The following is a 13,582-nucleotide window of genomic DNA, read 5'->3' as shown; positions in this document are numbered from 1 at the left end:
GCTTTCTCGCCCCACGCTCTTTTATTTATTATACAAGGACGAGGGTGTCCTTGTATTTGGAAATGTAGATTATCTAATAATATATACTCATCTGTGGGGATCGTTAGTTAGTTTAGCAAAACGTACTCTCTCTCTCTGCTGCGATACCCCACTATTTTTCTTGAAGCGTCATTTCATAGTTGAGAAGATCTCTTCGGAGCAGCCTACTTGTTTGCCTTGTAATAGTGAGGGACCCGTGATAGTTCTCCCATAATAAGTGAGAAATGCTTAATGATCCACAATGATGGCTGAGTGTCATTTGCCCCTCAAAGCTTTAGTTATGTCTTTATGGCCCTTTGTGTTTCCCAGAACACTCAGAAACTCTGACAAGTTCAAAAGAGTGAAGTGGGCCTGACCCCATGGGTCCAAGACCTCATTTCTCCCCTGATGATGGCCGCCCTCACTCTTGTGGCTCGAACTCACAGAAGTTACCCTACTTTCCTACATCCCTTGGTTTATTTTACCAACTCAATCACATTGTCAGATCTTTATCTTCTCTGTTACACAAACAGCCCAAATGAGCCTTAATCACCTTCTGTTTTCCCAAGTTGGCCTCCTGGTTCTATTATGTTCTCCGAACATCCTACACATTTATTAAATCCCGCATTAAGTCCCTTCTTTTCCAGGAAGGTTCCTCAATCCCCTGTGCAACTGGACCTTTTTTCTGGACCTATTCATTTCTTTTATAACACCTTTGAGGTGACTTACAAATATTGTGAAATGGAAAATAATTATTATTTGAAAAGTTAGAAACCAAAGAGAAAAGAGAATGAACGTGCCCTCTGGTAGACATCAGTTCAATGCTGTCCAGCTAGCATGATGTCTTCCAGTGACTTTTCTGACTGTACCTTCATTTTTCTTCCAGAGACCTTCTTCTGTTACCCCAGCTCAAATCACATCCACAGATGAGAAGCACCTTCCTCGTTCACAGCCTGTCCTTGGCTGTTAGTGCAAAAGGAACCATGACATCAAAGGCGAGCAATAGGCCTTCCCTGGAGTGTTTTCCTCTCTTCCTCTTTCATCCTCTTGTTCTCTTTCTTTCCCTCTTAATCTTGTATACAGGAAAGAAAATTCTTCTTTTTAACTATGTAGAGACATAAGCTGGAACTAACAGTGGCCCGGTATTCACGATATAGAGAAGATAGCCTGGAAAATAAAGTCAGTGCACCAGAGCCAGGAATTAGCAAGTGAGGGACTCATGCCATTCTAACTCCAGTGCTCATGATCCAAAAGATGATTGAGTTCTTCCCTCCCCATGGCTTGAGTAAGCTGCTTTGAATTTTGTTCTGACCTTTGGATTTTAAAACCCCTGCATAATACCCACTATAAATGTCAACGTAATTTCTGTAAATAGTACTCAGAAAACATTTCCTCAGTTATGGCAAATGTGCTCTGGAAATTGGAGAAGACAGGTTCTCCTCATTGGCAACAAACTTTGTTCTGACTAAAAGGAAAAAGAAATCAGTTGAAATAATAGAGGACACATTGTATAATATTGGGGATAATCATCATTATTAGAAAGTTATGTAGTAAGGTATTTCAAATGCTTATTTGCTTTAAGGAAGATCAATAATCAATAAGTTAATAAAATGAAAATGTATCTTAGGACAATTTAGTTAATGTGGGATTTGATATGTATAATACACACACACACACACACACAGATACAAGCACACAAGAAGTCTCTTCTGCTCTGCAGTACAACTATTGCTAGAACCAGTAGATACGGAAGCAATGTGATAAAAGTCCCTCCTTGGATATATTGTTTGTAAATACTTCTCCCGTTCTGTGTGTGTGTGTGTGTATGTGTGTGTGTGTTTCAGTTTCCTAATCATGTTCTTTGATGCACAAAGTGTTTAAGAAAGTCCAATTTAATTTTTCTTCAGTCACCTATTACTTAATTTATGTATTTAGGAGACACACATGTATTCATTTTAATAGGTGTGTTAGTTTAATATATCTGCTGTCTTTTGCTTAAATATTTTTAAAAATGAACGCAGACCAGGAGGAGTTCATTTACTGTCTCACATCCTTTACAAACATCATCTATAAAAATATCCTTACCACGCAGCAAGCTGAAGGCTTAGGTGAAGCTGAGGTAGACTTAGAGACATGTAGGACTGTCTCTGGAAATTTGGGCCAGTAAAGGGCCTGGGATCAAAAAAGAATGCCTATATTAGACAGTTTGGGGATAGCCTAATAGGTGGTTTGAGTGTTTCTTAAGAGAAGTAAAACCCGAGGGCTATGGAGATAGGAATGCCGAATGGTGACAATTTCCTTGAATGGCTTCTGAAAATCTGTTACTAATGTTTTTGAAACACATGAAAAGTTCTAATTAAAAATAAAAGACATATTTGCTGAATAAATGAATTAGTAAATGCATTAATAACCTTTAATCTGCTGCCCATTTACCTCTAAAATAACTCCAAACACTTAAAAAGAAAGAGAGAGAGAGGAACAGGACAGAGGGAGACAGAGAGACAGAGAAACAGAGACAGAAAGATACAGAGAAGTCAAATTAGACTTTGTGTGTGTAATAATTTCACTATCCCCTGACGGATTAGGGTAGTAAGATCAAAAGACAACCATACCCTGCTCCCCTTATTAGCTGCAGGACAGCTGTTCCTTTCTTGTGCTATTTTTATCAGACCGATTTCAGGAATATGATCGATTCATAAAATCAGTTTAAAACCTCTCCACCACTTCCTTTGTTTGTTTTTGTTTTTGAAGACACATTTCCATATTCTAGTGTGGTAGACAGGAATGTTGTCCCCGCTGTGCACCCCCCAGTGCATCTACTGTAGTTAGGTTACACAACAAAAGAAACTGAGTATGTAACTAAGGTTACTAACCAACTTCTACAGAACTTGACATAATGAATGTCATTGAAGATTCTAAGTGTGAGGTGATTTGTTATATACCGATGGAAAACCTACAGAAATGACGATTGGAAATGGGTTCTTTTTTTTTTTTTTTTTTTTTTTTTTTTTTTTTTTTTGGAAATGGGTTCTTAATTCTAGTCTGGAGAACTTCGTGACAACTCACCTAACGGTGTAGATATCTTCGGTGACATAGGAAATGAGATCTTTGAGAATTAAGAAGGAAATATAGATGACTGAGATCAAAGTCAGTAATTTCTCTGTACTCATTAAGTACCAACCAGCTAGTGAAGTGTCTCTCCAGCTCTATACAGAGATTGTCTTATCCTTATGCATGAACCCAAGTAGCTCAAGATGATTGCCTTGGTACAATTTTATGATAATCTATTACCTGGTCACAGTAGTTAGAACTAGACTCACCCAGACTGAACCAAAGTGCCACTATGAGAATTGGGAAATTATTATTCATTCCAGATTTGGAATGATGGAAAAGTAAAACCTCAAGAACTGTGACAAAAATCCTGTCTTATTATGGGTAGATCGGTAAGCAGAAAAGATCACTGCTTGTAATTGCTGGAGTTTTTTAAAACTTATGTTCAAATACATTTCTTTTTTTTTTAAGATTGTATTTTTATGTAATCTCTACAACCAATGTGGAGGTCCAATTTACAACCCCAAGATAAGAGTCACATGCTCTACCGACTGAGCCAGTGAGGCACCCCTCAAGCATGTTTCTAAAGCCTGACCTAGTGTTCCACAAGATATTCTATACTCTTTTTTTTTTTTAAGATTTTTAAAATTTATTTGAAAGAGAGAGAGTGTGCATGCTCGAGCACACAAGTGGCAGGGAGCGGCAGAGGGTAGAGAAAGAAGCAGACTCCATCCCAGGATCATGGGATCATGTCTTGAGACCAAAAGCAGATGCTTAACCAACTGAGCCACCCAGGCACCCCTAGTATTCCATATTCTGGTGTGACTAATGGGACAGGGCACTTTTATACAGGGAGAAATTCCATAGAGACTGTTCACTAACTCTAGAAATGGTAAATAGATGACTCACATCTCAGTTATGCCTACAAATGGAAAAGAACCTAACAGCTTGATCATACAAAGAGTTCTAGAGAATATAGTTAGGAAACCCCCAAAAAGATGAGAACAGTGCTGGGTTAGACAAATGGACAGAGAGCCTACAGTTTTGCAAGGTGGTGAATGTAGGACGTGAGTCACTGACCGGGCTTCACGGTCTGTGGGGAATTCTGAGGGGAGGGGGTGTGTACAGAATGGTGGTTCAGCACCCAGGCCCCTGGGAAAAACAGACCACGCTTCAGTATACGGTCTGTCACTCACTAACTCTGTGTCTTTGGGAAAGCTCTTTACCCTTTCTTACTTTTGAAGTTGTAAAATGACAAAAATGATAAAATACTTTCCTGAGGTTTGTTGTGAGGACAAAAAATGTACAGACTCCTGCCTGGTGACAAGCTATGAATCAATTATTATAATAAATGTGTGAAAAGACTTTAACTTCGTGACACTTGCAAAAAAAAGTGTTAATTCGAGGTATATAAAAAGGATTATGACTACAATACATACATGCTAATTATCACTTATAATAAATGCAAAAAAAGACCGATAGATCCAAATAATGAGTCATATATTAAAATTTTGGTCAAAATATAACTCGGCTGCCCTGCATTCATTAAATACAAATACATTCAGAATGTTTTAGCTAAAGGTTAATTGCAAAGAAAATCAATGCCTACCCTCATAATGACTTTTTCCTACACTTTAACTGTGGAAACAATTAAGAAAAATTATCTGTATTTAAGGTGACTATAAATTTATCATCCAAACAGGGACACTTAAGAAGTAAAAGAACATGCTCGAAACAATGAACAGACACTAACTGACTTATTCAAGGGTAAAATGGGAATATTTAGGTTAAAATAATTAAGAGATACTAACTTATTCAGAGGTAAAGTAGGAATATTAGGTCAATAGCTGTCCTACCTATAAAATTTTAACTGTCTGTTTGTAATGGCTTGAGAGAGATGAGAAAAAGTAGACGGTGCTGGTCTGACTTGGAGCTTTCCTGTCCTCCCAGTTGTTGCAGTCCTGCCCCCATTCCCAAGCACCTCCACCTTCATCAAAAAGTCACAGCCCATGATGATGGTCAGGTTTCAGAGAGAGAAAATTATCTTGTTTTTCTAAGTAAATAGAATGCAGAGGGAGCAAGGAGAGGATTCTGTGAAGGTGGTAGCTCAGGTATGTCTTCTCCTTATTTTCAACTCCCAAGAAAGCAGCCTGTGACCCCAGCGGAGCAGGATGCTGGGCCCAGACTGTGTGTGAGACGCCTTAGAGCCTACTGAAATCTCTGGTGTGAATAAAAATGTGAATATCAGGCAAAACCCCAGAATATCAGAAAGGAACAAACCATTGGTTAAACCGTGTCCTGGGAGATATCCTGGGAGATAGAACGTTCTCTGTGTCCTTAGTCCCTTGGCATGCTGGAACAGGGAAGAAGCTCGACACGTTTAGGGTCTTCTCCTCCGTGGCTCCAGAGCTAGGAAATCATGAGAACCAGGCAGAGGCAGTTCCTCCTTCTTGGGTCTGAAAAGGCTCTGGGCACCTGCCTGCCCCACAGAGCCAGCCGTACCTCATTGTCCAGCGCACTTTCCACGAAACACAATATAAGTTCACTTGACACCAAGACCTAATTTCCACAAAGAGCAAGCTAACTAACATAAAATACATTTGAAATATGAGTAAACATAAATCCATGGCTTTGGTCTCGTCCGCAGCTGGGGCTTGAGGTAGGCATCATTAATTTTCGCAGCTGTGGTTCCATCTTGGTTCGGAACCAATTGAGATTGACAAAAAAGTATGAACGGGGACAGAAGTATCATTTATTTGACCCAAAACGCTGATGTTAGAGAATGAAGTTTAGCTGTGTAGCAAAAGTTGGGCGTGCTGATGCTGAAACCTGGCCGAGAGAGTCTATCTCTTAAACTTGGGATTGACCGGATGAGTGCTTTGTCTATGTACCAAACTCCCAAAGTCAAGGAGGATGGAGAGAGCTGAGTTACACATACCAGTTATTTCCCATATTCACTGATCAGGAATTCACTTTCCCTGAATAATGAAACAATAATGAATGAGGCAGTAGATTAAGGGTGTTTGGGGAAAATTCATCCTAGGGATGTGGAGGACACATTCGCCCAGCACCCCACTGCTGGTCTGGCCCAACATTTAGTATGTAGCCACCTAGAAACTGAAGCAGTAAATGTTATATTCACAAATGCCTAAAATGATTAAGAATATATTTAATAAGAAAATCATGGTGCTTATAAATTCTACTGAAAGACAAATACTTAATTTACATAATAGTCGGACCTAACTGGAATAGCATAAAACGTTTTATTGTAATGTAACATTCAAATGTAGCAGTTTATCCATTTATTATCTCACGGTTTCCCCCTTAGCCCTCTCGGCCCCACTCATGATAGAAGTATAATTCTGGGGACCAGGGAAGACTCTACTATGGCTTTAGAAGAAGGAAGAGTGGTAGCTCCAGGAGGGATTAGGGCCCCTACAGTGCACGTCTTACTTACTCAGATAACATACTCAGTCCCAAATTCTTCCTGAGGATTTCTCAGTTAAAATAAACTCAACCAATTGAAAATGAAAGCCCAGTTCCAGGTAAACACATCCCATAAAAGAAGGCAGTGACATCATTGCATCTGGAGCATAATCCCACTGATACAGAACAACTACATTTGGAACTTCTCTCACAGGGACAGGGATGGAAGGTAGAAGAAAGAGAAATTGGCATCATCTCTGCCTTTACTTTTCCTATACTCGAGAAATAGCTCCTCCCCCATGTCACAGCCTAGGGAAAAAATACACACATAATCATGTTGAACCATGAAAGCAAGATAGAAATAAATAAATTACATCTTCTGTGAATTAAGTGGGCTCACTGTTACATCCTAAAACGTATGCTCACATGGACCATTCAGTGTTTAATAAACTATTCATTTTATTATTATTATTATGAGCAGGGTTTGTGCAATATAAATTTGGAATAGAGAAGATCTTAGTCAAATTTAAATCTACCTCTTAAAATGCAGTGTTGTGTAAATTACTGGTCTTAAGAAACTCATTTTCAAATAATCTTATTTAAAAGAGTTAGATTTACAGAAAAGTTATGAAAATGTTCCAGATAGTTCCTGTACTGTTTTCTCTATCATGAGCATCTGTTAAAAAAAAATAAACCAAGGCATGTTAAAAATGTGAAAGAGTTCATTTCAACAAAAATCTACTAGAATCAGGGAGCACCCAACCAGAAGTGGTTAGAATTCTACAGACACGAGCTAGGGAGAGACTTTTATAGAGGAAAGGCAAAAGCAAATAAGGAAATTCCTGATTGGCTATCACTTAAAGCCAAGTTGACTATTTGTGATTGGTTCTCCTTAGGTTTCAATTTTGAACCTTAAGGTCTTTCTGGGCTTGGACTGTGACTTGTTTACATGAGCCACCTCCATTTAATGGTCTCCTTGTTCAATTAACCACTTCCTACATTAGTGTTGTATATTTGCCACAACAATCAACCGATACCAGTAGATTATTAATTAAAGTCCATACTTTATCCATATTTCCCTGGTTTTTACCCAATATCTTTTTTCTCTTCCAAGATCCTATCTAGGATAACACATTAAATTTGGTCATCAAGTCTCTATAGATTCCTCTAGATTGTATTTCTTAGACGTTCTTTGACTTCGATGGCCTTTCTAGTCTTGAGGAGTATGGGTTGGATATTTTGTGGACTATTCCTCAGTTGGGGTTCTTCTGATGTTTACTTCATGATCAGACTGACGTTATGGGCTTTGGAAGGAAGGAAGACCACGGAGGGAAGGCTCCATTCTCATCACATGGGGTCAAGTACCCATGCTATCCAAGTAGCGCTGTTGATCTTAAACTTGACCGCCAAGCTGAGGTGGTGTTCAGCAGGTTTTTCCCACTGTTAAGATGATTCCTCCATATGGTACTCTTTGGAAAGAAGTCACTAGGGGCAGGTCACACATGGAGAATAGGAATTCTGCTCCATCTCCTTCAGGGAGGAGATTTATGATCTACAGAAATCATTTGGAATATTTCTGCAAAGATAGTTGTTTCTCTCCCTCATTCACTTACTTATTCAATCATTTATTTCTCTCAATATGGGTTCACTGACATTTATTTTATCCTTTGTGTTATAATTCAGCATTATTTAGCTATTTTTATTCAATTTTATTGTTCCAGCTTTGGCTATTAGGGGCTCTTTTGGTAGGTTCCCATGTTTCTCAACATAACTTCATAATGGTGCTTTTGTTTTTCAGCTCCTCTTTACTTGGGGGAGTAAAATTTACTGGATTTCTCCAGGGTCATCTTTTATGCTCTCCACTCATTTCCAAAGTTACTTAGACTATCACCTTTTCAGACTATACTCTCAGATGAGTTTACGAAAATTTTGTAGTACAGCTAGATTCATTTGTCACAGTCTGCATTCCATACTGGGATCCCCCTATCTCCTAGATGACTTTTAAAAATTTGCATACACTATAATTCAAGTCTGTGTGCTATAAAGTCCTATGCAGTCTGATAAATGTGTAAGATCCATTATTGCAATATCATACAAAAGAGTTTTACCATCCAAAAAAATAAACAAATTGTGCTTCATTTATTCAACTTGCACATCTCATACCCCTGGAAATCACTAATCTATTGACAGAGTCTTTAGTTTTGCCTTTTCTAGAAACTCATATAAATGGAATTATATAGCAAGTAGCCTTTTCAGACAGGCTTCCTTTTCAACCCCAACTAAGATTTAAGCATAATAATTTTGTGTGGCTTGATAGCTAATTCTTTTTTTTAGAAAAAAAAATTAATCTCTTACCAATAACCTGTAAAACACTCTAATAGCTGATTTCTTCAAACTTTTGGGTTTTTTTGCTGAGGTGTAATTGACAAACAATTATAATAGTTTCATGTGTACAATGTAATGATTCAACATTTGTATACATTGAGAAATTATTACAAATCTAGTGCCAGTTCATTTTTATTGCTATAATATTGTGTTGTATGATGTCCCACAGTTTATTTGTCCATCCACCTATGGAAACTAAGAAGCCATTTTAATTGCTTGGAGTTTTTGGTAATTAACAAATACAGGTACTGTAAACATTCAAGCATCGGTCTTTCATGGGGGTATATGTTTTAAAATCACTTGGGTAAATAGGAAGATCATACTTTCTGTATCCCATAGTATTAGGTATGTTTTCCTGTTGTTTCACACTAGTAATGGATATTATAAGATTTATTTTTATATTTTAGCCATTCTAATCAGTGTCTATTAATAAGAAGTTATTTGACTCCACAGTTCCCTAAAGCCAAATGATGTTGCACATATTTTCGTATGCTTATTAGCCACATGTATATCTTTCCTATGGTGTCTGTGCAAGCCTGGTATGTTTTATGTTATGTTATGTTATGTTATGTTATGTTATGTTATTCTATGTTATGTAATTTATGGCTTTGAGTTTCAAGGTTCCATTATATATTTGGATACCTGTTCAGTACGTGATTTCCAAATATTTTTCCAAGTTGTTATTTGCCTTTTCATTCTCTTAAAAATGGGTTTTTCATGGAGCAAATGATTTGAATTTTAATAAAGTCCAACTTCTCAGTTTTTTTATTCGTGAATTGTGATTTTGTTATTGAATCTAAAAACTCATCTCCAAATCTAAGGTTCTGTAAACTTTCACCTAAGTTTTCTTTTAAAAGTTTTAAAGCTTTCATCTTATATTTAACTATATGGTCCATATTGAGAATTTTTACATAAGACATAGCATGTTATTTTTTTTATTTTTGCATATGGATGTCCAAGTGTTTCATCATAATTTATTGAAGACTTTTTTTCTCTTCAATTTCCTTTTGCCTCTGTCAAAATCAGTTGACTATGTCTTTGGGGTGATATTGTTGGGTTCTCCATTCTATTCCATTTATCTAGATGTCTATTATTTCCACAACGAGATGGTATATTGATTATTGAAGCTCTGTATTAGATCTTATAATACCATGAATCTTGCAACCTTGTTCTTTTTCCTCAGTGTTGTGTTGATTATTCCAAATCCTTTCCCTTTCCATATAAATTTTAAAATCAGTTTATTTATATCTACAAAATAATGTGCTGAGATTTTGATTGCTACTGCATTGGATCTATACATCAAATTGAGAAGAATTAACATCTTACCAATATTGAGTCATGTGATTCATAAATATGATATGTCTCAAATTATTTTGTTCTCTTATTTTTTTGTCAGTATTTTATAGATTTTCTTATCTCTATCCTGTATATTCTTTATTAGATTCATACCTCAGTATTAGGTATAGAAAGGATATTTAAACAAAGTAATTTTCTGCCTCTCAGATTTTATTTGAAAATAATTGTTTTTTTAAATATACCCACCAGACCCTAAAGATATAACCAGTCGGGAATAACGTATTTTGACTATTTCTAACTTCTTAATAACTGGTTGACATAAGCAGTGTGATTGTTTCATTCCAGAAGAGCTAACTATGCCCATTTTCCTTACTAAACATCAATTAATCTGATAAAGGTGACTCACATTAATATCATTAATTTTTATTTCAATAACCATAGTGCTTAAGACACAGATAATACTGAGGTAAAAAGAATAACTCTTAGTTTATTTTAAATTATTTTTTGCTGATTACCTATGTTAGAATGTTCCAGTTCAGTTACCTCTTCCTCTTTCAGTAAACCTGAATACAATGCTAAGTCTGTATTGATTAAAAATACTTAGATAGTAATTCTCAAAAAGAAAAAAAGATAATTGTTTTTCAGAAAACTAAAACTTTAGCTTTATATATGAATATTTATATATTCACATATATTTATATATTATATTCATAAACATTCATATGTATATGTGTGTATATATGTATATATATAACTTGTGACTTTTTAAATAATGTTTAACTTCAATTTTGTCATTCTTTTTGGACATTATTTTATGGCTTTAAAAAATCTAAGCACCCAAAGATATCTCAGCCTCTCATATCCACATATTAAAAAATAATAACAATGTAAAGAGATAAATGAATTTATGTGTGAATCAGAAATTAAAAGGAAAATAAAAATTCAGTTACCAAAAATTTCGTTTCACCTTTTTGTAGTTCAAGTAAGACATGTGCTGCTTAAAAATGACTTAATTTAAAGCTGAAAACTGGGGACAAAAAGAAGAAAAGCTTGATTTTCATTACGCAGTATTGGTTTCTTCTCCAATAATGGGTGCGAAGCTGAAGTGTTCTTTTCCCCTCTTCATTTACTATATGAATTACATTGGATCTATACATATATAACAAGAATAATATAAGCTTAAAGCCTAGCAGTGGATCTGTATATTCTCTGTTGAAAGGTGAAAATTATTTTTCAAATTTTTTATAGATCTGCAATTCATCAAGATAGCATGCAGCAATGCAGATGGAATTTAGGTAACGCTGATGGAGTATTTCCATTAGGAAGTAATCAAGAGCCATTCCACGTACTATTTATTGTGATTCTTTCAGGGTTTTATTTTTCTTTCGAACTCTTTTGTTCATATCTTCTTTGAACTTTATATCTGCTTTATGGGTGTTGCACTCCATCTTTTTTTTCTCATTAAATTTTTGTTTTAATGGGTCTCAAAATTCTGTGACAGATTTTTGGTAGTTTCCATTAAAAAGTACTGATTTTAAAAACTAATAACTTAAAACTGCCACACAATCACACAAACACACACACACACACACACACACAATGGTCCACAGAACACTCTTCTTTCCTTCTGAAGGTTTTATGATGCATTGTTATCATTAGCCAGTCTTACTATTAAACTTAAATGGCCAGTTGACACAAACACATCTGAGACCTGCTTCCACCAATGATTAAGACTGGGGTGGCAGGTATTGGGGATAATATTCATTTAGCCTTCTGAGATTTCTGGGCAGACATGGTGACTTTGCCATTTCCAGCTGCCTCTTGCCCATTTATTTGATGACACCCACAGCAACCATCTGTCTCATGTCACGAACAGCAAAATGACCCAGAGGAGGATAGTCAGTCGGAGAAGCTCTCAACACACATGGTTTGCCAGGGACCATCTTCCAGCCTTTTTTCCAGAACGACGATCTGTCTTCTCCTTCAGCTCAGCAAACTTGCAAGCACTGTGAGCCGTGTGACAATCCCCAGGTGCATATCCAGCACTGATTTGGCCTGGATGGTTCAGGATAATCACCTGAGCCATGAAGCCAGCTGCTTCCATGGGTGGGTCATTTTTGCTGTCACCAGCCACACTGCCACCACGAACATCTTTGACAGATATGTCCTTGACATTGAAGCCCACATTGTCCCCAGGAAGAGCCTCACTCAAAGCTTAATGGTGCATTTCACCAGACTTTACTTCAGTTATAACATTGACTGGAACAAAGGTGACTACCATGCCAGGCTTATGAACACCAGTCTCCACTTGGCCCACAGGGATGGTACCAATACCACCAATTTTGTAGACGTCCTGGAGGGGCAGACGCAAGGGCCTGTCAGTTGAATGAGTTGGTGGCAGGATGTTATCCAGAGCTTCAAGCAGTGTGGTTCCATGGGCACTCCCATCTTTACGGGGACTTTCCATCCCTTGCACCAAGGTGTGATAGCACTTGGCTCCAGCATGTTGTCACCATTCCAACCAGAAATTGGCACAAATGCTACTGCGTCAGGGTTGTAGCCAATTTTCTTAATGTAGGCTCTGACTTCCTTAACGATTTCCTTGTATCTCTCTTGGCTGCAAGGTGGCTCAATGGCTCATCCATTTTGTTAACACCAGCAGTTAGCTGTTTACACCCAGTGTGTAAGCCAGAAGGGCATGCTCACGGGTCGGCCCATTCTTGGAGATAACCTGCTCCAAATTCACCAACACTAACTCAGGACAGCACAGTCAGCCTGAGATGTGCCTGTAACCATGTTTTTGATAAAGTCTCTGTGTCCTGGGGCATCAGTCATGGTCACATAATACTTGGCTGGTCTCAGAATTCCACAGGGACATATCAATGGTGACACCATGTTCGTGTTCAGTTTTCAGTTTATCCAAGACCCAGGCATACTTGAAGGAGCCCATTCCCATCTCAGCAGCCTCCTTCTCAACTATTTTGATAGTTCTTTGGTCAATCCCACCACATTTGTAGATCGGATGGCCAGGAGTGGTTGACTTGCCCGAATCTACGTGTCCAATGACCACAATGTTGATGTGAGTCTTTGGTTTAGGTTTAGTGGTGGTTTTCACAACACCTGTGTTCTGGCAGTAAACCCGTTGTGAAAAAGGTGTTGCACTTCATCTTTGGAACAATTAATCTATTCCTATTTCTTTGATGAAAACTGCTACTGAGGGAAATGAAACTGTCCATGAACAAATAAATACAAGCGTGGTCTCACTTTTCAATCTATGAGTTGCATTGAACTATTTTGTTTTTTTTTTCAGCCCAGATTTGATAGATGAGTATAAAATTATTTATTATGACAATGATGGCTGAAATTGAATTACAAAGAATTAATATTGTTTATTTCTCACAATTCA

The 13,582-nt window shown here is 37.2% G+C and overlaps 1 pseudogene; it reads right to left on the bottom strand.

Moving 5' to 3' along the window:
• Window positions 1-11,937: 11,937 nt before the first annotated feature.
• On the bottom strand, window positions 11,938-13,147 carry LOC140609417 (elongation factor 1-alpha 1 pseudogene; annotated as a pseudogene).
• Between the last annotated feature and the right edge of the window lie 435 nt (window positions 13,148-13,582).

Source organism: Canis lupus, chromosome 18, assembly GCF_048164855.1.
Source record: "Canis lupus baileyi chromosome 18, mCanLup2.hap1, whole genome shotgun sequence".
NCBI lineage: Eukaryota > Metazoa > Chordata > Mammalia > Carnivora > Canidae > Canis > Canis lupus.
Note: the sequence above shows the minus strand (reverse complement) of the source record. Positions and strands in the feature narration are given on the sequence as shown.